The 23126-nt window shown below is 39.7% G+C and overlaps 3 long non-coding RNA genes across 3 annotated transcripts; 2 read left to right on the top strand and 1 right to left on the bottom strand.

The window, feature by feature from the left end:
* Positions 1–512: 512 nt before the first annotated feature.
* LOC306997677 lies at positions 513–1774 on the bottom strand. Its single transcript, XR_013797427.1, has 3 exons — positions 1187–1774; positions 970–1081; positions 513–894 (listed from the first exon to the last, which is right to left on the bottom strand). It is a non-coding gene; the product is annotated as an uncharacterized lncRNA (long non-coding RNA).
* Positions 1775–11634: 9860 nt separating this feature from the next.
* LOC306997366 lies at positions 11635–13695 on the top strand. Its single transcript, XR_013797353.1, has 3 exons — positions 11635–12759; positions 13297–13492; positions 13573–13695. It is a non-coding gene; the product is annotated as an uncharacterized lncRNA (long non-coding RNA).
* A 4598-nt stretch (positions 13696–18293) lies between these two features.
* LOC306996500 lies at positions 18294–23114 on the top strand. Its single transcript, XR_013797105.1, has 3 exons — positions 18294–18803; positions 19184–19410; positions 23016–23114. It is a non-coding gene; the product is annotated as an uncharacterized lncRNA (long non-coding RNA).
* Positions 23115–23126: the final 12 nt, after the last annotated feature.

Here is a 23126-nt window from a genome sequence, read left to right as displayed (position 1 = left end):
GCCTGCGGAAAGGCCTGCGGAAAGGCCTGCGGAAAGGCCTGCGGAAAGGCCTACTTCACAAAGTGATACAGAGGTGGGCAGTCTACTTTTCCTTTTTATTTCTGTTGCATGAGGCTTGTGTTGATTTTTTTTTTTTTTTTTTTTTTTTTTTTTTAATGGCACAGGGTGATATCCGTACCCTTTATAAACGGAATCTTCAACAGAAAATAGAGTATTTTGAACTTAAAAAACAAAAATTAAGGGGAGAAATAGAACTTGACGCCTTAAAGAAGAGAAAACTGGCACTAGAGATTGAGTTGCTTCAAAAAGAACTTCAGAGTAAGTGCTAAAACACTATTTTTCACACCGTACTATTGCTGACCTTGCATAACAATATCTCTTATTGCAGGCAAAAGATGACCATCACTGGCTTTTTTTGAGAAACAATTCAAATAAAACTCAAGGAACTAAGCATGTTGTCTTGTGTATTATTAATTTAATGGTTTGTGTGTGTAAAAAAAGAAAAGGAAAAAGGAAAAAAAAATCAAAAATGGTGTCCCACAATTCGGTCCCGTGCAGCTCTGCCACTGGGTTGGTCCAAGTGCACTGGCTGGAGGTCATCATCAGGCTGCACCTCCACCACAGGGGTCCTCTCCTTTCTGATGGTGGCAATATTGTGGAGGATGGCACATGCAACAATAATGTCACAGGCCCTGTCAGGTGCAACCCTCAGACCCTTCAGACACTGAAATCTTCCCTTTAGTTGCCCAAAGGTCATTTCAATGCGTGCCCTTGTCCTGGCTAGAGCTGCATTGAAACGGGTTTGTGGTCCAGGGGTTGGGTCAGGGAATGGTGTCATGAAATACTGCCTGCAGGCATAGCCCCTGTCTCCTAGCAGGATCCCATCGTAAGCACCTGAAAAATGCAGTTTTGTTAGGCTCATAATAAAATAATGTAAACAGTGAGTTTGAAATTATAAATTTTCCTTACCACGTTCAAATAATGTGCATAAATGTGACTCTCTGAAAATCCTGGAGTCATGCACAGAACCAGGCCATTTGGCTTCCACATTTGTTATGTGGAACATGGCGTCACACACCATCTAAAATATTTGTAATCCGTCAACTGCATACTTTTTGATTACTTTATATATATATAATTTTTTTTTTTCTAATCTGGAATATTAAGAATCGTAACAGTAATTTACCTGCACATTTACACTGTGAAATCCCTTTCGGTTCACAAAATCCCCTTCATTGGGGCCAGGTGGGGCCCTGATGGGGACGTGTGTGCAGTCTATGGCACCAATCACGTTAGGGAAGCCTGAGGAACAAATACTGTAAGTCCTAGGCTACTTTTTGGCATGATCATGGTTGCATGATCTTCATTAACAATTATAATGTACCTGCAATGGCAAAAAAATTCTGCTTCACAGCCTGTGGTCTTAAGTGGCTCGGAAATATCACAAAGCCCCCTAAAAACAGTTTGAGTGCCAGATAAACTTTGCGAATGGCACGACATACAGCACTTTTCCCCAAGTTTTCCGCATCTCCAATAGTGTAAAGGAAAGTGCCACTCGCAAAGAATCTCAAAGCTATACAAACTGTTTGTGCAGTTGTTAAAGCCCGACTCCGACGAGTCGAACATTTAACGTGTGGCTCCAACAAGTTAACAATGTAGATGACACCCTCCCGAGAAAAACGATATCTCTCAATCAGAAGATTATCGCGCTGCGCTAAAGGATCCTGTCGATCTCGCAAAACGCGATTAATTCGAAAAGCTCTTCGAATTATTCTGGCACCTTCAGCAACAGGTTCCTGACGTAAAAACGGACAAGACATGGCTGCGAAAGACTTACCGTATCACCTCCGCTTATAAAGCCGGGATCTAACGTTAATCCTGTTAACATGAAATAAGCCTGCTCGCGAGCAGGTTTAAGATTGCGCACCTGTTGCTATGACAGCAAGTCCAGGATGAGCGTCGAAGAACCAAACAATCCAAGATCATGCCAAATCGCCAACAATCAAATCCAGCTAAGTGAGTTAGCGACGTACGAAGAACGGACCCCTGGTCTGCAGCCTCCCCATACTCGTATATGTTGGTGTAAGATTATGCTTACACTCCTCTGACCGCCTGATTTATGAAGCTGTGGGTACCTTTGAAATCCAGGTGTACGCAATACCTGCCTCTTGATTAATGCCGCGGCTGAAAATGATCGTCATTAGATTAACACGCCCCTATATATTCACGTCTCCGCATCCCCCACGCCCTCATTTTACGCCATGGACACGCGGAAGACGGCAAAGAGGAGAAACTTCTCCGGTGGAAATCCAGTTTAAATCGCTGGTTGGTTGAGCAAATTACCTATCACAATGCATTATTTTACAGCACGTTTTGAAACTATTAGCGTTGAATTTCGCATGACGTCACATGTAATGGGGTGTACAATAGTGATGATGATGTGAATAATTGCATGACAATTTGTAATATTCTTCTTATTAGTATTATGATTTTGATTATTAATGACATTTATTGTTATTAAGAAGAATGTCTTTGTTATTATTATTATTTAAAAGAAGAAGAATGTCATTTTAATTATTTTGTCAGTCTGAATTATGTTTTGGTCATTGAAAGCCTTTCATTACTGAACCCAGTCCGTGCGCACCTGCCGGGCTTGACTCACAAAAATAAACACTGAAGTTTAAAATTTCTATGTTGTTGTTTTTATTTACAGTGGGTCATAATATATCATATCTTTAGTTTGTCAGTGCGTTTTGTGGTGTTAGGAATTGTTTTTCTGCGCATTTCAGCACTAACTCAAAACATGCGTACATGTACACCACCTCCTGAGCTGGAGTAGGATTTGAGCGTGCCGTACGCCAACGTCCATATTGATAAATCGCAAAGTCACCGTGGTTTTGGGTGTACGCTGGAAATTTGGTGTACGCACTTTTCATAAATGAGGGCCATTGAGAGTGATTAAAATGTGGTACTAGCAGATCAATTCAAGTGAAACATGTTGTCACGAGGTGACGAAAGCAAAGCGGAACTGAGTTCCCGCTGGAATTGTGTTCCGCCCGGAACGGTGTTACTGTAACACCGGGTATGTTTCCATAACGGCACTGATTGGCCGATTGACATCTGGTGCGGAGGATCTGATGTGGCGATCTGTGAGAGGATTATGGAGGCGGGGCAACCCTATAAAAAGGAAGTACAGAGGCCATAGCAAGGTTGTCGATTCTTCCTGTGAGTTCTCCCTCCGCGTTGTGTGGTTGTTTCTTTGTCTTCCCCCAGCGATCTGGTGTGGTTCTCTCCTGTTGGGAAATGTTTGTGGAGTGTTGCAGCTGAAGGACCATCGTGAAAGAAGCGGAGTGTTGCTTGTGGGATCCGAGGGCAGTTTTGAAGAGTGGAATTCGTCGTCTGGACTGGGAAAGAGTGAGATGAGTGATTGACAAAGTGAATCTCATAAACGCATGTTTTCTACACTAAATTGGATACTGGTTTGAAGTGCTTGGATCACGTGGTATACATCGCACTGAGTGAAATAGACTGATTCCTTGTCGATCTCTAGCCTCCCCCTCGGCCATTGAAACCAGCGAAGTGAAGCCGCTTGTAGTGGTGAGGAAATTATTCACCGCATCTGTCCCAACTCTGACTATCATCGGCTCTTCAGATCGAGACCTCTGGGTGAGTGTTGGCCTTACTTTACACTTGAAGAGTGGATTTGTAGTGCTGAAATTGACGTTTCCCATCACGTTGCATGTTTGGAATTGGACTGTCGTGTGTGTGTGGAAGATTTACCTTTTATCGCCGGGCACTCCCCATGTGTTATGCTGGTCTACCGTCCATCATAAGAGTCTAGCAAGATCGATTGCAGTCACCTGTTGGATGTCAGAAGGAAAAGCCCCCGTGTGCACACTACACGTGAGAACTGGTTACCTTTGCTTGAAGTTTGTATGCTGTCTGTCCCAGTGAAAGCCCGGCTCAGCTGGTGACTCTGTCCCCTGCAACACACGTGAGAACTGTTTACCTCTGCTTGAAGTTTATGCTGTCTGTCCCAGTGAGAGCCCTGCTCAGCTTATGACTTTGTCTCCTGCCACCCATGTGAGAGCTGTTCACCTCTATTTGAAGTGTTGATTCCGTCTGTTCCAGTGAACGTCGCTCAGCTTGTGACTTTGTCCCCTGCAACCCACGGGAGAACTGTTTACCTCTGCTTGAAGTTTGTGTGCTGTCTGTTCCAGTGAAAGCCCTGCTCAGCTTATGACTCTGTCTCCTACCACCAATGTGAGAGCTGTTCACCTCTATTTGAAGTGTTGATTCCGTCTGTTCCAGCGAACGTCGCTCAGCTTGTGACTTTGTCCCCTACAACACACGTGAGAACTGTTTACCTCTGCTTGAAGTTTGTGTGCTGTCTGCTCCAGTGAAAGCCCTGTTCAGCTATTGACTCTGTCTCCTGCCACCTATGTGAGAGCTATTCACCTCTATTTGAAGTGTTTGATTCTGTCTGGGCCAGCCAAAGCCCCGCTCCGCTTGCGACTTGAGTCTGCTGTAGCCCTGAAACCCACCTGTATGGTGCGAAGTGCCCGCCCTTACAACTCCTGTGAGCCCTGATCCACCTACTCGCCTGCGATATTCACCTGTGATACTCACCTGTTCAGTGAGTTGGCACCAGCGCCAGAAGGAAGTAAGCCTGACTCATTTACTTACCTGCGATACCCACCCGTGCAGTACCTACCACTGTGAGTTGGCACCAGCGCCAGAAGGAAGTAAGCCTGACTCATTTACTCACCTGTGATACCCACCTGTTCAGTACCTACCACTGCGAGTTGGCACCAGCGCCAGAAGGAAGTGAGCCTGACCCCCCACTTGCCTTGGATTCCTGGGAAGAGGAAGGAAGAGGAATTTTAGTTTAGGATTTTCAAATTGTTTTTATATTTAATAAAGCCTGTCATTCTTTTTATTCCTGTCTCCTGCCTCCTCCTTTGATACGCTCCTCAGGGTGATCCTGGTCTAGGGGTGGGTGCAGTCTGGCTTGGCCCACCTCGACCTGTGACACATGTAGTTAAACAAATTCATATAATCACAAGACTGAAATTAAATTGAATACATTTAATAAATAATGAAAACATTTAAACGCAAAACATTGCAATAGAAAAATATTAGGCTACATCAATGATGCTTTCCAAGAGCATAAGACGTAATCTTAACAGCGGTCCGATGATAGCTCTGTGGACAACGCAACAGCACGAGCTTCACGGAGCTTCAAGCGATGCGAGATCGAATCTCATTGTAGCCTACATGCTGTTGGGTGACAACGTTTATATTTTACCATTCTTGATGTCAAGCGTTTTGTTTAATTATCAATGGCATTACAACATAAACATTACAACATAAATTTGCTGCATTCCAGTAGAGCCGCTGCACAGACGACAAAACTGATGAAGGAAGATTGTCAGCCGATCGCGTCAGAAAATGAAAATGATGAAGCTAGTCTTTAATCTGCTAAATTATTGTTTTGTGAATCATTCACGAAATTGAGATGACTGACATTGATACCCGCCATAGCAAATGAAGACATTATTAAAAACAGATCCTGGACATTTCAAGGTTTAAATAAAGTGTCGGGGGCAGTTTATTTATTTAAAACAGGGTTGCATCGAGTTAGTTTATTTTCTAAGTAAGAAACACAGAATCTTATTCTTGCGACATTTTAAATTTGTTTTGCCAAAGAAATTGCAGCTAAATAAACAATTAAAACAGTAGGCTACAAAACGAAAATAGTTCAAAGCAACATAAATTAAGCAAAATTGGCTCTCGCCGCCCTGCCACCGACGCCGTGAGATTCGGGGACGCTCTGACGTAGATTTTAGAATGCGCGATTAAAAAAAAATGTTCAATTTTGGGGGGAACTATCCATTTAATGTTAATAAAACAACAAAACACAGAAAATCTCTCACTAACAAAGAAAATAATGACAAAGATGTTATCTTCGCCACTTTGGCCTAAATGTCTGCCATACTTTTTTATTTCATATTTTCTTCTTAATTAGATCAGAAGAATATCTTTTTTAAATAGCTAATAAAAATAGCATTTCTCTAGGGAAATATTATATTGCAAGAAATATCGTTATCGCAATATTCAACAACATCATCGCATATTTTCCCAATATCGTGCAGCCCTAATGCACGATCGGTTCCGTGTTTTGTCTCCGCACGCCCAGTTACATCCGGCGCTGTGCGTCGGATGCCGTTTTTGCATCAGGTGGAGATTACACTCTCTGTTTACAAGAACTTCCAGCAGTTAACATGAATGATGTTATCAATATTGTGAGGAAGTTAGCGGTCACACCTAATGCTGCGTTCATACCAAACGCGAATAGAGGGTCTGGCGCGAGTGATTTCAATGTTAAGTCAATGTAAAGACACGTTTACGCGTCCTGCGGCGCGAATGAGGCGTTTAGCGCGGCATACGAGAATGACACGAATTGACGCGCGAATTAGGTGAATTGAGCATCTGGCGCGAGTGGTGCATTTTGCATTCACGCGTTTGACGCAAATTTTTTTTACTTTGGCGTCAATTCGCGCCGCGTTAACCCAATCAGGAGCCTGCTTGCTGCTGTCACGTGGTGAAGTGACGTGATAAACGGGGGCAGGCCCGCTTTTCATGTACAGATGGTACTCAACCAGAATGCCTATTACCGCCGCGCCAGCCACCGCGGCGAAACTACCGCGGCAAAAATAATCCAGTCGCATTTCAAAGTCATTCGCGAAATGACCGCCAGGTGGCGCAGAGGGACATTGTGCAAAACAGCCGATATTGCCGTATTTTGAAATGTAAGCGGGGTTAATGTCAATTAACAGATGAAATAGGCTACTATAGAACATTGTTTATGACAGAAAAATAGAATCATAATTTAAAAAATAGAGACGAGAACAATATAGCCTTTATTTCATATTGTAGCCTACGCCTGGACGTCGATGGGCGACATAAGTTGGGAGCAGCGTGATAAAAAAAAAAAATAATAATAACAAAAATAACAAACAAAAATAAATTAGGTGCAATGAAGCTGATTATTTGTTTACTATTCTATTGACGAATGAGACGAATGATGAGCGCTTCTCTGGAGAAGAGTGGACAAACCCGGCGTTTCTCAGTGAGTAAATTCATGGCCGAGTGGTAGAACTTACGTATCGGTCAATTGGATGACACGGGTCGAATCCCGAACAAACATAGACTATTGTACATTTTATATTAGCCTATTAATGCATGGCATAGCCTATTATTAATGCAGACAATCAAACAAACAAAAAACATTTTTATACAGGATAGCTTTTTTTTTTTTTTTTTGGTTCCTATAAAGAGTTTGTAAAAACATTGTTTTGGGACGGGGATTTCCTTCTGGTCTAAACATCCCTGCTTCTGCTGAATTATGATTTTAATCCCCCCTCCCTCCACAGTAATCAATGCTATAAATTACTTCACCAATAGACCATTTAAAATATATAAAATAAAGATATGCAACAGGCACATTTAAACGACAAACAATAAAATCAGAACCAGTTTCTCATGGTTCCAGTGGCCTTAATGCATGCACGGCTTTCAAAATGACACAAAGCGTTTTAAGATTATTTTGAATGAAATATTGAAGTTTATAATTAAGTATTTTGGCACACCACGCCGAGTGGCGCTATCCATTGTTCTAAAATCGGGTTTTATTCTGGCATGTTGAATTAGTGTTCGGCAGACGCGGCGGCGCGTTCGTTTGGATTTATTTTTCTCATAACAGACATCTAAAATAACTTAGGCCCTAGGCTACTCCGTAGTTTTTTAGTCATACAGATCAGAGTAGAGTAGCCTACATCGTTCAAAACTGTAAACTTTTATTCATATCAGGCTAACGACAAAAGTGTAGCCTATCATCGTCTCTGTCTCCGGGAACTGCGCATCATAAAAATGAACCGAAAGCCACTTTCCTCCGCTCAGTCACGATAAGAAATCGGCTATGTCTAAAGCCTTTAAATGTCTAAATATTTAATAAATATTATCTGATTAGGTGATCCGTATAAAACCGAGAGGTGCAGAGGACCTACTCAAACATGTTTAGCTATCATGAGTGCTTCCCAATGATGAACGGACAAGGGTGAAAATCTTGCTATAATTAGGCTATAGTCTGCGCTAAATCGCCCTGAATTAAATTGTAAAAACAGATCAGATAATTTATTTGTCGAAATGTTGCGATATTGTTTCATTTAAGTTCATAATTATTCTATAAATGTTATTTAGTTTAGCAGCAGCATGAAGCACTGTGGTTCGAGATTTATAGATAAAAAATAATAATAAATCGCGCACCCTGGTTGTAAGGATCCAAAGATCCTCGTGGAATTTAACATTGAGTTGAACATTGTATTCATGACAACAAATGAACATGCGTTTGAACAAATGAACATGCGTTTGTATTTAGGTTTGCTTGGAAAAAGCTGGCCCAAACCGAGGAAGCGTTTTATTTCTTCAATTATTGAAATAATTAAATGTTTAATAATAAACTTTTATGACAGAAATATTAGCCTACATAGCCTAAATAATTAAATTATTTCATTATCAACACTTTACTAGCCTAATGCTATGTCTAGAATTATGTGTGAATTGCGACTTCTCTTTGTTTTAAGTCGGTCTCAAACTCAGATAGCCTGTGGGGGGGGTTGGGGGTTCAGGAGGTGTTAATGTTCTGTCTTTCATATGCAGAGTGAGCCTGATGACCAGGCAAAGGCAAAATAGCCTACTTTTAAAGATAAATCTCTCGATGTGTCCAAATGTAGGCCCTTAAATTATAAATATTGTAGTTTTATGTATTGTATTTAAAGGGGTTTCACACACACTTTCAGTTGAAGTGTTCAATCCATTTGTTTCAACTGGTTTTGTATAATTTTAACATGTTTAAGCAGTGTGTTTGTCAACAATCTGGCATTATCTAAATATGAACTATCGACGAAACGCGTTCTTGCCAACTAAACGAATGCAAGTGAGCAGCAGATACAGAGCTATTTTATTCACGATCCACCTCGTTTTATTGTACGGTGAATTCAACCAGGCATTCTGTTTGAAGCAAGACTCAATCATTTGTTACAGTTTTTTTTTTCGTGATTTGTATGGATGACACACAGCGTCATACAGTAGGCTATTATCAGCTGTATGATGGGTCGAGAGAGACCCGGCGCGCGCAGTGCAGGGAGACTGGCCCTGTCCACATGGAGACGCGTTTAGCTGTATACGGACCAATTTTGTGTCGTATTGGCGTTTCGTCCAGACGGATCCGGCGTTTTGAGAGACTGAAACCGCTATTTTTTGAAACCGGGTCCCAAAGTGGATAAATCTGAAAACGACACGCTTGCGTTTTCGTGTGTACAGCCAATCCGTATTTGTGAAACGATGATGTCATCACCCCACGTGTCGACTAGTCAGAAACTGCTGCTAGTCACGTAACAGCAACAACACCTGCCGACTACATGCTTGTATAATAATATAATATAATGCTGCAGAAGCTACTGAGCCTCTTTTATTACTTTATTTATTATTTACTTAAATGTATTTTTATTGTATTTCTTTATATTTTTCTTATGCTATGGTGCTGGTCTGTTGTCTGATTAAGACATTTGTAGGGATGGGCATTTCAAACAAAAATAATATTCGACGATCACTGGGAATTATTTGATTAGACTGTTCAAAAAACGCACATGCTCGCTGGCACAACGGCGCTCGCTCAAATTCCACTCCGACATTACATTTCTCAGTAAGCCTGTTGTAGCCATTAAAGAAAATGTATTTAGTTTCATATTTATGTTTAAATAATATGTATTTTTTTTTATTTCATCTATGTTGATTTATGAAAGTGAACAGCATGAGTAATCATAAGATGCGCAATATATCGGGTGGTCATTTTGACCACATTAAGTTTTGTTTTATATAAAGCTGGTTTGTATAAAGCCTTTCTTTAAAGTGAATTTCGTTTTGTATAAATTGTATCTTAATTTTAATCAAAGTTTCATCAACCAATTGCCAGGATTTAATAAATAAGCAAATATAGCTGACAATATAATCATGACATGGACGCGCCGGCGCAATATAACTTGCATTGCTCGTGAACTGGAACTCGTCTCATAAATGAACCGAAACTCAGAAACATATAGAATGCTTGAAATGTCTACTTTTAAACTGTTAAAATGTCTCCTTGCTATATTTGACTCATTCATTACTTTTGCCGGTTCTTTGTGGCAAGCTTTATGAGTCCAATAACTAATTGAATATCGTGATTCGTGACTCATCCCTATTTTGTACCAGGCCATTTATGGTTGTTCATATTGTTTAATAAAGTTATTGGTAAAAAAGAAAAGAAGCTACTGTGCCTAATATTATTGTATTTATTTATTTATTATTGCAAATTTATGTTGTAATGTGCCATTGATAATTAAACAAAATGCTTGACTTCAATAAACAGTTACCTATCTAAGCATCAAGAATAGTTAAACATTTAACGCTGTCAGCTAAGGCTATTAGATTCGATCTCGTATCGCTTGAAGCTCCGGGAAGCTCAAGCTGTTGCGTTGTCCACTGAGCTATCATCAGACCGCTGTTAAAATCACTTCTGCTCATGGAAACCCTCATTGATGTAGCCTAATATTTTTCTATTGCAATGTTTTGTGTTGAAATGTTTTCATTATTTATTCAATGTATTACATTTAATTTCAGTCTTGTGATTATATGAATTCGTTTCACTTGAATTGATCTGTTACCACATTTCAATCACTCTCAATGAGCCGCGGCGCGGCGGCAGATTACGCAATAGAGAATAAACTGACACTTTTCAAAGTCTGCGATTGTAGCGCCTCTTAGCGGTCAAAGGCAGCAAATACACACCCGCAATTTTACCGCTGCGGGAACGGCGGCGGTAAAAGTCTTATTCTGGTTGAGTACCATCTGTAAAGTTTATAATGTAATTTTAACCCTTTAGAAACGGATGTGTCGTTGCCGACACAGATCAGCAAGCTGTATTCATTGTACCGTAACTCTTCAGCCGTTTGCACTATCAAAACCATTCAAATTGCCCCTGACAGTAGACAACATGCGCTTTTCGGCAATATACGGCTTATTACGGAAATTTCATGCTTTCCATCAGCAAATGACAGCGGGCTTTCTGGCAGAGCGGGAAGGAAGGATTTGAACCGAGAGATACGAAGCGTTTTGGATTGCATAAAATAATAAAAGAAACGGACAAACACATGGTGAAAGAAGTGGTAGACAGCAGAAGAGGGGATTGGGATGATTTTTAATGAAACTTGGGAGGCGGATGGCCGTTACATCTTCACGTATCTTTACATGTGGTGTATGCATGTGTATGTGCGCGTGCCAATATGAATGGACGCATTTGTATGTGTGCGTGTATGAAAAAAAGTGTCCTAAATGAAAACTGTGCAACCCAATGTCACAAAATAGACTTGTATAGTTGTATTATACTTCATTTTTCAACTTTAAAGTGTTAGTTTCTTTCGTTCGTGATTTTTCTGTTTTTCTAAATAAAAATCGGAAAATTTATTCTCGTTTTTTTTATTTTTGTCTATTTAAATTCTATTTACAAACTCACCACACACAATAATGGTCAATAACTTTAGTTTGTTGAAAGCTAATCTTTTTCTGAAAAAGATGACATCTTGCACATGAAGATAGCACATTGTTTTAGAATTTTACAGTCAAAAAAATAAAAATATGTGAAAAACACTCATTTTAGCTTCAGGTTCTAAAGGGTTAATGTTTGGCCTCAATAACTTATTTTGTAATATGACTAAATGCCCGTGTGAAAGAAGTAATGACATTGTTCAGATGTTAACTATGAATGTGACACTGAACACTTGCACTACATTTCTGAATGAGATGAAGAAAAACTCACATAATAAAGAAGTTGTTTGACCTTCGTTATAACGAGTCATTCATGTATTTTAACTTATATGTTTCACATAATAGAACCGAAGCTATAGATTGTGAATTTAAACATGTCTCGTTGACCAGCGGCAGACGTCAGGGGGACTAGCCGAGGTGAGGCTGCCCCAGGCGGGTTTCATGAGCGCTGAGCGCCCGCTGATCGCCTGGATCTCACAACTCCGAAACGTCAGATCAAATGTTTTAAAAAGGCGATATCTTTATAAATAAACCACAGATTTGAGCTTTAAACAACTACATTCTCGACTGAACAACTCTTAAAACTACATTTCGTGACACAATAACAGTAGTATTTTTAAATTTCGCCTTTCTTGCTAACAGAACCGCCTAGCACTGGCTCTCCCAGAAGAAGCGGATTACGCCTCGGACGGGCGTCAATTTCGCTTCAAACGCTTGCTTTTTACGAATGCATTCAAAATGTTCAAGCGTCAAACTAGACACGATGGACGCGTATTTGACGCTCTAGTCGCGTTTGGTGTGAACGCAGCATTCAAGAAAGAGAAGTTTTCAAAATTTGCATATTTATTGGGGATATCGAGAGGTAGATGATAAATCTGTGTTGCTCTTTCTATATACACCAAACTTTTTGCTTCTTGTTGTGCCTTCTGTCTTTAGTCTTTCAGTCCTGACAAAAACAACAGTGTTAACAGTTTTAATCAGAAATGTAAAGATTGTAGATGTACACAAACGCAAATGGTTCAGTTTACTTGTGTTTGTAAAACAATTTCTTCATTTTTTTAGGTGAGAATCTACATTTTTAAGAAGAGCTGCTCCGAGAATCTGGTGGAATTAGTAAGTTGAATACTTTATTCTTCATGAAATTCTCTTAGAACGGTTTTATTAAATTCTAATTTGGTAATTGATAAATCTGTATGTAGACAATATAAGATATAATTGAAAGGCTAAAAACATCAATTTTAAAGTACATTCATTTCATCTTTCATTTCCCTTACTCTCACAAAGTATGTGCTTTAGTAAACCCCCTAATAGCACATACTATTACCCCCCCCCCCCCCCCCCCCCCCCAAAAAAGTATATTTAAGTAATTCAATTATTGTAAACGTGGTTAATTGACTAATGGCTTGAATGATTTGACTACTCTTTAGTCAGGGCAGCCCTAGGGTTTACTTTAAAAGGCTCGCGAGATGGAAAATGAAGCATACTCTGGACTTTAATTAGGATATGTGAGATCAGTCCAGAGTCACCTTACCTTTGAGTCGAGATGCAGCTGCAATGTTGCGGCTACACGAGCCTCCGACTTGCAAACATTTCAGACATTTACATGAGATGTTTGTCATGAATGATAAAAACATTGTTATATTGTTTTAGACCCGCTCGAGCTCAAGAGCAGTGCGGGCGCTGGAGAAGTCGGTGACCGTGGGGAAGCTTCGGCTTTTGTGGCAGTCACAGCCAGCCGTCCTCATGGTCCTCGACTTCTCTCAGGCGGGAGAGCGACCGGCTCAGGTGTGGGCCTTGCCACCTCAGGCGCTTGCCTCACCGGCCGGGACGGAGACAGATGACATTGGTATGAATCCGTTTATCATCACAATCCTAATAGTAACTAAAATGTATCATTAATAGCTAAATTGATGGTTTGTTTTTCAGATGAGCTGTTTCCCCAGTATGAGGAGTTGCCACCAGTCGGGGCGGAGGCCACAGCGCTGTGGAGACCCGATGACCTGGAGGCCAATATAAGTATGAATCCGTTTATCATCACAATCCTAATAGTAACTAAAATGTATCATTAATAGCTAAATTGATGGTTTGTTTTTCAGATGAGCTGTTTCCCCAGTATGAGGAGTTGCCACCAGTCGGGGCGGAGGCCACAGCGCTGGGGAGACCCGATGACCTGGAGGCCAATATAAGTATGAATCCGTTTATCATCACAATCCTAATAGTAACTAAAATGTATCATTAATAGCTAAATTGATGGTTTGTTTTTCAGATGAGCTGTTTCCCCAGTATGAGGAGTTGCCACCAGTCGGGGCGGAGGCCACAGCGCTGTGGAGACCCGATGACCTGGAGGCCAATATAAGTATGAATCCGTTTATCATCACAATCCTAATAGTAACTAAAATGTATCATTAATAGCTAAATTGATGGTTTGTTTTTCAGATGAGCTGTTTCCCCAGTATGAGGAGTTGCCACCAGTCGGGGCGGAGGCCACAGCGCTGGGGAGACCCGATGACCTGGAGGCCAATATAAGTATGAATCCGTTTATCATCACAATCCTAATAGAGCTGCAGTTACTCGATAAGTGGTCCACTAAATTGATGGTTTGTTTTTCAGATGAGCTCTTCCCCAGTTTTCCAATTTGGTTGATTTAGACATGTGGGAGGTTTTGTTTTGATTTATGTCAGTCTGTTTTAATAAAGTTTTGAAAAATTTGACATTGGGTGTTTGTGTCCTTGTCTTTTTTGGCCGCATAAATGATGCGTAAACAAATCAGGACACTGGCGGCTTCAGTTCTCACCAGTGGAAGAGAGCGAAGGGGTGTCGTCCATCTTTTTCTACAGTCTTTGTAGCAGACTAACGGTTTGAGGCGAGTTGCCGTGCCCTCGTGAGCCAGATCACATGACAGGAAGAGAAGTCGTTTCGAGGGGGAGGGAAGGATAACGTATTTGATTAATGATTAAAAAAAATGTATGGAGTGCAAAGATAAATCATTTATAATAATCACTACAATATTACATATAAAAATACGAATTGTACAATTTTATTTCATGGCAACTTTAAAGTGGTTTTGTACATATTGAAAATGAGTTATAGAACTGTTTATGATAATAATAATAAGGCTGCAGACTAATAACAACCACATAAATGCATTAAATTAAACGTTTAGGATAATGTAGGATATGTTCATGAATGAAGGCACATTTTGTGTTTTAACATGTACATCAAGTGTTAATACCTACAGTCAAACCAAACTTTATTCAGACACCTTCAACATATCTCACATTATCACAGTTTATTCGCTGTAGTTTAGAAAATGGTAATAAATATCATGACAAGATCTCTGAGTTATCAGATCAGTTGATATTTCACTGGATTTGGCCATTGTTCTGCGTTTACACTTGGCATTAACATGCGACCTGTATCTGGATGTTGTCCACATACACATTGAAAAGACGAGTGTAAACGCGCTTCTGATGGGAATGTTATCGATCAGCGTGTCCAGTTTCGGAGTCGAGGACGCATTGTGATCGGATCTCGGTGTAATGTAAACGCAATCCAGCCGTCGTGTCTGCATTCACAGGTGGACGTCATATAAATCCTAGCCCAGTCTCCCCTCGTGCTGTCGGAAAATAATGGCCAGACGCAGTTTAGATAATAAATTAAATTTATTTGAACCTTACAATAAACTTCAATATTTAAAACAGTTTATTTAGACTTACATGATACTGTGTGTGTCATTTTTCATTTTAATTGTGCAACTCTGACAATTACAGCCTGTCCAATCACAGCTGTGAGACATGAGATCTTAATGAAGAGTGTGCGCTGCTTTGCCAGAGGAATAATAGGAATAAACTTTTTAATTTTTATGTTTTAAATGTTGAATGTTTTTATTGTTTCAGCATGTTTATTAATCTCCCATTTCTGTTAATATAGTCATTGCATGCTATAACCTTAAACCCAGATGATCGATGATGTGACTAAACCATTTTCTATGATCAACTCTGGAAATATTCCTTCATTCAAAAAACGTAATTTGATTTAAAGATGGAGATTGCACAGGAAAGTAAAGTGAGTGAGTGAAAGCAATTGGGACATTGCTTAATTTGTATTATCTTTACTCTTATTGGTGTCGTGCTACAGACCTAATTTAAATATTATGCAGGAAACAGAAATCCGATCGGTTATCCAGATACAGAGGCTACTTAATATGAACAAATGTAAACGCACGGTGTCCTGATTGGCTAATGATCCGCTTGATCGGTTCATGGTGATCGCATGTTAATGCCAAGTGTAACCGTAACACATAATGAGCTGATGAGTTGAATCAGGTGTGTTTGATTAGGGAGACATGCAGTTTTGGGGGTCCTTCAGGAGAGGTTTGGGAAACACTGGTATAAAGCGATCGAGTCTCTTCAGGAGATTTGGACTAAACCGCTCGATTTAAATAGATTATAGTTTCTCTTCAACTCTGTTGCGTGGAAATCTATCAGATTTCATTTAAAATACCTTCATTTGTGTTCCGAAAATGATCGAAAGTGTCACGTGCTTGGAACGACCTGAGTGTGATTAAATGATGACCCTTTTTTATTTCTGGTGAACTGTCTCTTTAAATGTGTTTGCGGCGATCGATCGCGCGCAGAGCAGCAGCTGTGACGTCACCGGCAGCGCAAGTTCCATATGACGTCACAGGCCAAGTTGTTCAGGTCAGTCAGTGCAGCGATTATCATCAGAGTCAGAGTTAGAGTGCCGTTAGTCAGAGTCAGAGTTAGTCAGAGTCAGTGTCAGAGTGAGTCAGAGTTTGTAGAAACGCATAGACATGATGGAGGAGAGAAACTCAACAGAGGAGAGTGAAGCTCCCGCTCCCCCTAGAGTCGCGTGGGGAAACAACACCACAGGTTAATACACACACACACACACACACACACAGCTTAAATGAAAGATAGTGGGGGGTTTTCTTGTAGAGTTATTGCGTCTGTTTTTGTCATTGATTTTGTGATTTTTAAAATGTGTTTTTGTGTGTTCATATGTTTGTTGTTATTTCTGTGTATGCATGTAAAAACTCACTGCAACACAATTTCCCCATGGGGATAATAAAAGTCAACAACAAGAACATATTATCAACTAGCCTCCTGTCGACCTCTTTTCTTTAGCCCGGCTATTCCACTCCTTTGAGCCAAGACGCAGCGGCCATGTTGCTGCTACAGAAGTCTCCGGCCAGCACACACGTCATGCACTTATATGACATTTTTGTGATGAAAGATGTAGACATCCTGGTGCTGGAATATCCTCATCACGGCATGACCTTGTTTGAAAATGTCCAGCGAAACCGAGGCAGCCTGACTGAGTACGCGGTGAAGCACATAATTCGGCAGCTCGTTGTGGCGCTGCAGCACTGCATGCATCACGGCATCTTTCACAACACACACATGAAGAACATCCTCATATATCCGAACAGCCTGCAGGTCAAGCTGATGGACTTCAGAGGCGCACTGATCCTCCCAGAGACACGTGAGTCGGCTTCTCCAACACCGCTCACTGTTGATGTATTGATGATGCTTTACTAAACACTGCACGTGTTCCTACAGGAGCTGATGAACCCATTTTAAATGCAGCGGTCAGAAAGCACGCGGAGTGGGCCGTGATCGACGACATACGGATACTGCTGAATGCGCTGGTGCCAAGAATAAGCCGTTGGTTTTGGCAAATGTCGCATCTGTCCAAAGGTGAGAGCAACAACAAGAATGAGATGGAAATGACATTGAGAAAAACATATAGAGCTCAGTAAAATGATCAGTGTCAATGATGAGCAAAGTGTAAAACACAGCGGATTGACAATGAATGTTGAGCTATGAATAAATGTTCATGGGCATCCAGAGAATATCATAGTAACAGCAAGAAATGAATTTCATGGTGACATGACCTTACATGAACTACACTTCTCAAAATCTGCTTATGAGTGCAAGCGTGACTAATCAACCGTCTTCTGAAAACTGTTGCAGAATGCCTGGATCTTCTTGGAGAACTTAAGGATGACAGAGGGTCACGGATCACCCTAGATGACATTTTACGTCATGAGTGGCTTAATACCCCTTTAAAGAGAAGAAAGACATTCCCCCTTCAGAGGTTTTCAGCGTCCCTGATGGAGGAGAGTTTTATTTTATTTATTTTTTTATTGCAGTTTGGAGGAGGATGTCGATGTTTCACATGTGTGAAGTAGTAGTACTTCACACAAGTAGGCAGTAGTGCAAGTACAATGCAATAGGCTATCACTTGCGAAGCAAACATCCACAAGCAAATGAAAGGCGCTTTCCGAAGTTGGCCACTCTAGCGATACGCTATCTCTGTATTCCCGGGACATCTGTGCCACCGGAGACCCAGACTAACCCCACGTCATGTAGACATGTTACTTAAAAAAAAAAAAAAGAACTAGACAAGCTGTGGATTGAGGTAGGCCTGCTATTTTTATTTGACGAAAAAACGTAGTCTGATGGGGAAAAAACCCTGTTTTTTTTTTTTTTCAAAGCTTCAACCTGATTCAGTGTTTTCTTCTTGTCATCTTAATTTGTTATTTACTTAAGTTTAAAAAATATATTTAGTGTAGGCCTATTTCAGGTTTTTTATATATATAATTTCATTCTGTTTTTCTCTGTTGTCTTGTCACTGTCAGAAATGCTGCAGGTGCGTGATCATGTGGATCCAGGTTCTGTTGTTGGTCTGTTCTGCTGCTGCTGTTTGCACGTTAAAATAAACCCGTGATCATTTTTATTATTTTTATTTTTAACGGGTCATAGACACTCGTTAATTTTATTTTTATAATGCCATTATTAATTCAATATTATAATCTTATCAGTTAACGGTTTATAATCGGATAACGAGCGGCGGTTGTCGGTCGGGAAAATTAACCGAAGTGAGCATCCCTAGTTGGAGATGAACTGTGCAGGACAGGCGGTCGGCAGGAGCTGGATTGGGCACCCCTGCTCTACAGTCTTCTGGAACGCAACCACTGGGAGCTAATGAAGACTTCCATTCTAGTTGAATACCATCTGTAGATGCACAAACTAAAATGGATGAGATTACTTACGTTTGCAACAATTTTCTTCACTTTTTAGGTGCTCATCAGTTTTTTTAGGAAGAGCCGGCCTGAGAATCTGGTGGACTTTGTAAGTTGACAACTTTATTTTTCATGAAATTCTCTCCAATAATCATTTTTTTATTAAATTCTAATTTGGTAATTGATAAATCTGTATGTAGAACGTATAAGATATAGTTGAAAGCCTAGAAACATCAGTTGTAAAGTACATTGCTTTCATCTTTAATAAACTCTTTAAGCCCAAAGTATGTGGTTCAGCCCCCAAGTATATTTAAGTAATTAAATGAATATAAATATGTGATTAATTGACTAATTGCTCGAATGAATGACAGGGCAGCCCAAGAGTTTACTTTGAAAGGCTGGCGAGATGAAAAGTATCCCGGGCCTTTAGTCACGAGATCAGAGATTAGTTAGGAGTCAACTAACCTCCTGTCGACCTCTTTTCTTTAGCCCGGCTATTCCACTCCTTTGAGCCAAGACGCAGCGGCCATGTTGCTGCTACAGAAGTCTCCGGCCAGCACACACGTCATGCACTTATATGACATTTTTGTGATGAAAGATGTAGACATCCTGGTGCTGGAATATCCTCATCACGGAATCCACCCTGACAGGGAAATCTGGGAAAGTGGACTCCCAAAAAAGTCAGCTTGATGTTGCCAAAGTGCAGGCCATAACAGGTTTGTAATTTTCTTGAGTTAACCCACTGGGGTCTGAGGTGTTTTCTTGGCCCTGGAGGTGTTCTGACATGCTCTGACAATATTTTTGTTACTTTTAATATTTCCATGGATAAAGTCTGATTACACTGTATTCAACACAAACTCTGCTACAATAATATCTCAGCAGCATGTATGTAAAAGTTTGTAGTTTTGAGAAAATTACGTTTATGCATTGTTTAAAAAAAAAAAAAAAAAAAAAAAAAAAAAATTGTAGTCACTAAAATAAGGCCATAAAACCCATACTGACTTATTGTTCACGTTATTATCATGTAGTCTACACATTTTGCTCCAAAACTATGTGAAAATCTTCCTGCCCACTCAGTACATCACGCGAGTCATTTGGGAAGCGATCCATTCAGAACTGATGTCCTGCGTTTGTGGTAGATACTGTAACGTGCTGATGTAACTTACCCAGCGGGACACGATTTGGCATGCGCTGCATGTCTCATTTCTCATCTTTTTGTGCGCACCCGACCCGAAGCGTGCTACCATACCTATACAGCGCGCAAGTACTGAATTGACCTCTGTTTCGTGTCTGAATGGACAAATACACACAACAATATGTCTAAATGTCGGTTTTGGAGAGTATTCACGTAAATTATGTCGGTTTCGTCTTAAACAGTTTTGAGTGTATCGGATGTGCAATTCTGGATCCGCATGCCATTGGAAATTATCCGATGTCTTAAAGTGACAGTGGGTAATACGTTAAACCCAATGCGGTCTGTGTCCTTAATATTGATCAAGCAACAAAAGAAAAAGAAAAGCATTCACTGCTCGTTAATAGCTTTAAGGATTAATTATATTTTATTCATTTAAATATGTCTGCTTGAAAGAATAAAAAATGTATGCATGCAAGTAGTTATAAAGAATGCATATATCATTAATTGAAAAGACGACTGTTCTACTTTAGGAAAAGTGGTTTTATTTAATTTTAAGATATTTTTTAAGTCACAGTAGTTAAATCTGTACATATGTTCAAACTTTAAAATCAATTATATTAACAGGTTAATAGATGTTTTATCCGGGAGTATATGGGATTCGAAATTTGAGAGAAATTCTAAATTAATGCATTACAATTTAACTAAACCCATTATATTTTAGTCGACTAAAATATTATTGTATTTCGTCGACTAAAACTAAAACAATTCAGATAACTAAAATATGACTAAAACTAAATCAAAACATTATATGATTTTTTATGTAGGCTATATCTTGTCTTAAGAGATGAGCGAAATGTAAACGGTCGGGGGGTTGGAGAAATGTGTCAACTTTTTCAGACCTTCTGAGTTTGCACGTATGCACATAAAGTGGCCTTCTGCTGCTTGCAAACTGACTCTTTTGAGGAGACAGTGGATTTCCATTATTTTGGTGCCCTGATTCTACGCGATATGCGCGAATACACTGTAGGCTCACTCTCGATAATCAACATTATCATCCCTTACATGTGTTTTATTTAACTAAATACATCATAATCCGCTAAAACGCATGCGCAGATCACTTTACTTCCTGAACAAGTGTGCACCCGAGTCTGTGTTGCTTTCACATTCACGCAAGCCGCGGCACGGTTCGGGAGCAACCAAATTCAGACCACCTCCTCCAGGTAGTCTTGGGTTCGGTACCCCAGTGCGCACCCAGGGCCGCATGACAGCGTTCACATTAGCGATTTTTCATGCGAACCGTGCCCCGTTCCGAACTAAACTGCCAGTGTGAAAACACCCTAACAGAATGGATTTATTTACAACACAACATAGTCCTAAAATACAAAAAAACAGAGAGACGTGAAAAGTCACACATCTTAGTTACCATTTCCAAGGTATTTGCTTCAGATTAAAAATACCAAAATTTGTGTGAATGTTTTAGTCAGCAGGGCTCATCAGTGCCATCTGGTCCCTGTAAAAAAAAAAGTAACAAAAGACAAATGTGAACATGCTGATATCAAGAGGAACCTGCCAGATTTGGGGAATAAAATTATTTTAGATCTAATTTAATTTTTCAGATTAAAATAGCAAAAAAAAAAAAAAAAAAAACGGTCTGTTGTGCCTTGTAGGCATATACTTATACGGCTGCATAAAATAATAATAATAATAATAATATTAATTTTACATAAATACAGGCAGCCTATAGCAATAAATCAATAAAAAGGAACACTTCAGTACACTACACTAGAGAAACATCTATGGATTATCATGTTACTTCAAATGTTTTCATTCGTTATGATGTTACAAAATGAGATTGGAGTAAAAACATGAAGCCTAATGTGTGATGCGTTTTGCTTTTGAAACGCACAGCGCGTGCAGAGAACATTTACTGAAGCGACCGACCGCTCCGAACTATGAACCATTATTGTTACCACATTATACATATCTACGTTTGAGCAGATATCCACAAACACAATATTTAACAGTAAACACTGGTCTAAACATTATAAAATTAGAGTAGAGTAAATTAGAGATTAGAGTTAGAGTAAACACTCATATCAACCTAATTTTATATCATGCTGTTTAATTATTATCGAACATAAAAACATCCTTGTATCATACATGTATATTTATTTATCATTGAAAGGTTGCCTGCCTGTCTATTGTTCATATTTTAAAATGTTTCCATCGATTTCATAAAGTTCAGTCTGGCACCAGTTCAACTAATGTACAGTTTATGCACCAATAACACGCTAGCTAATAGATTTAATACATTTCTTACCTTAAAAATCTTATTTTCAAACCGCATTCTTCTTCGTCTGAGGTAAATCCAAGGTAAACTCATAGCGTGTCTTCCAAACTCGATGAAAAGCAGAGGAATGATGAAGTTTCTCTTCTCTCTTCATGATTTGTTTTAAACTGATGACGGAGTTTACAGGTTTTGCGTTCCTTCACGTGGACGATTAGCATGTGAATCGCTTGTGCGCATGGGGGGGGGGGGGGGGGGGGGGGGGTCTGGTGACATTAGAGATAATGAGCATGCGTTTGAGAAACTGTACCTCTCGTTGCTTTCATACGGATTAATTAAACAGAATATTTGGTTTTTATATGATTTACTTATTTTAAAAATAGAGACTTAAAGCTTTGTTAAGACATACAAGTTAGTTAATTTTCTGTTGCGTTTCAGAATGAACCTAGTAGGCTAAAGAGGAAGAGATGATTTGGTTCACATGCCACATTAACTGAGGCACTACAGCAATCTGTCAAATTCATAATGAAATTGACTTTTCCCTAACAATAATAAAAAAACAACTGTTATTGCCTTTTTTTTAAATATAAGTACACTGCCATTTTTTGTTCATTCATCAAATAAAAAAAGCTAGACTGAAAAATGTATTATTGGGATTTAAAAACGACATTGGTTCATAATGATCTTACATGGGTGTACTCGCTTGTTGCATACTGTGTGTGACTACCGTATACTGAAATCATATTGACATGATATACTGATAAAATTCCTCACTGCTAATCCTCGTGTACTTTTTATTTAGTAATACTTGTTTAATACAGGATTTTAACAGACTGAAGTAGTGGGGAAAAAAAGTTGTTTGAACATGCCCTCTGACCTTACCTCGTTCACTTTAACAGATGCTGTTCTTGCAGAGTTTCCACACACAAGTGTGTCTGATGTGCGAGCGGCCATCAGGCGCAAGTGTAACAACGAGCATTTCAGCAAGAAAAAGTAAATAACAATGTGTA

Source organism: Phoxinus phoxinus (genome assembly GCF_949152265.1).
Source record: "Phoxinus phoxinus genome assembly, chromosome: 4".
NCBI lineage: Eukaryota > Metazoa > Chordata > Actinopteri > Cypriniformes > Leuciscidae > Phoxinus > Phoxinus phoxinus.
The sequence above is the reverse complement of the archived record's forward strand: the minus strand, read 5'-3'. Positions and strand labels throughout refer to the sequence as shown.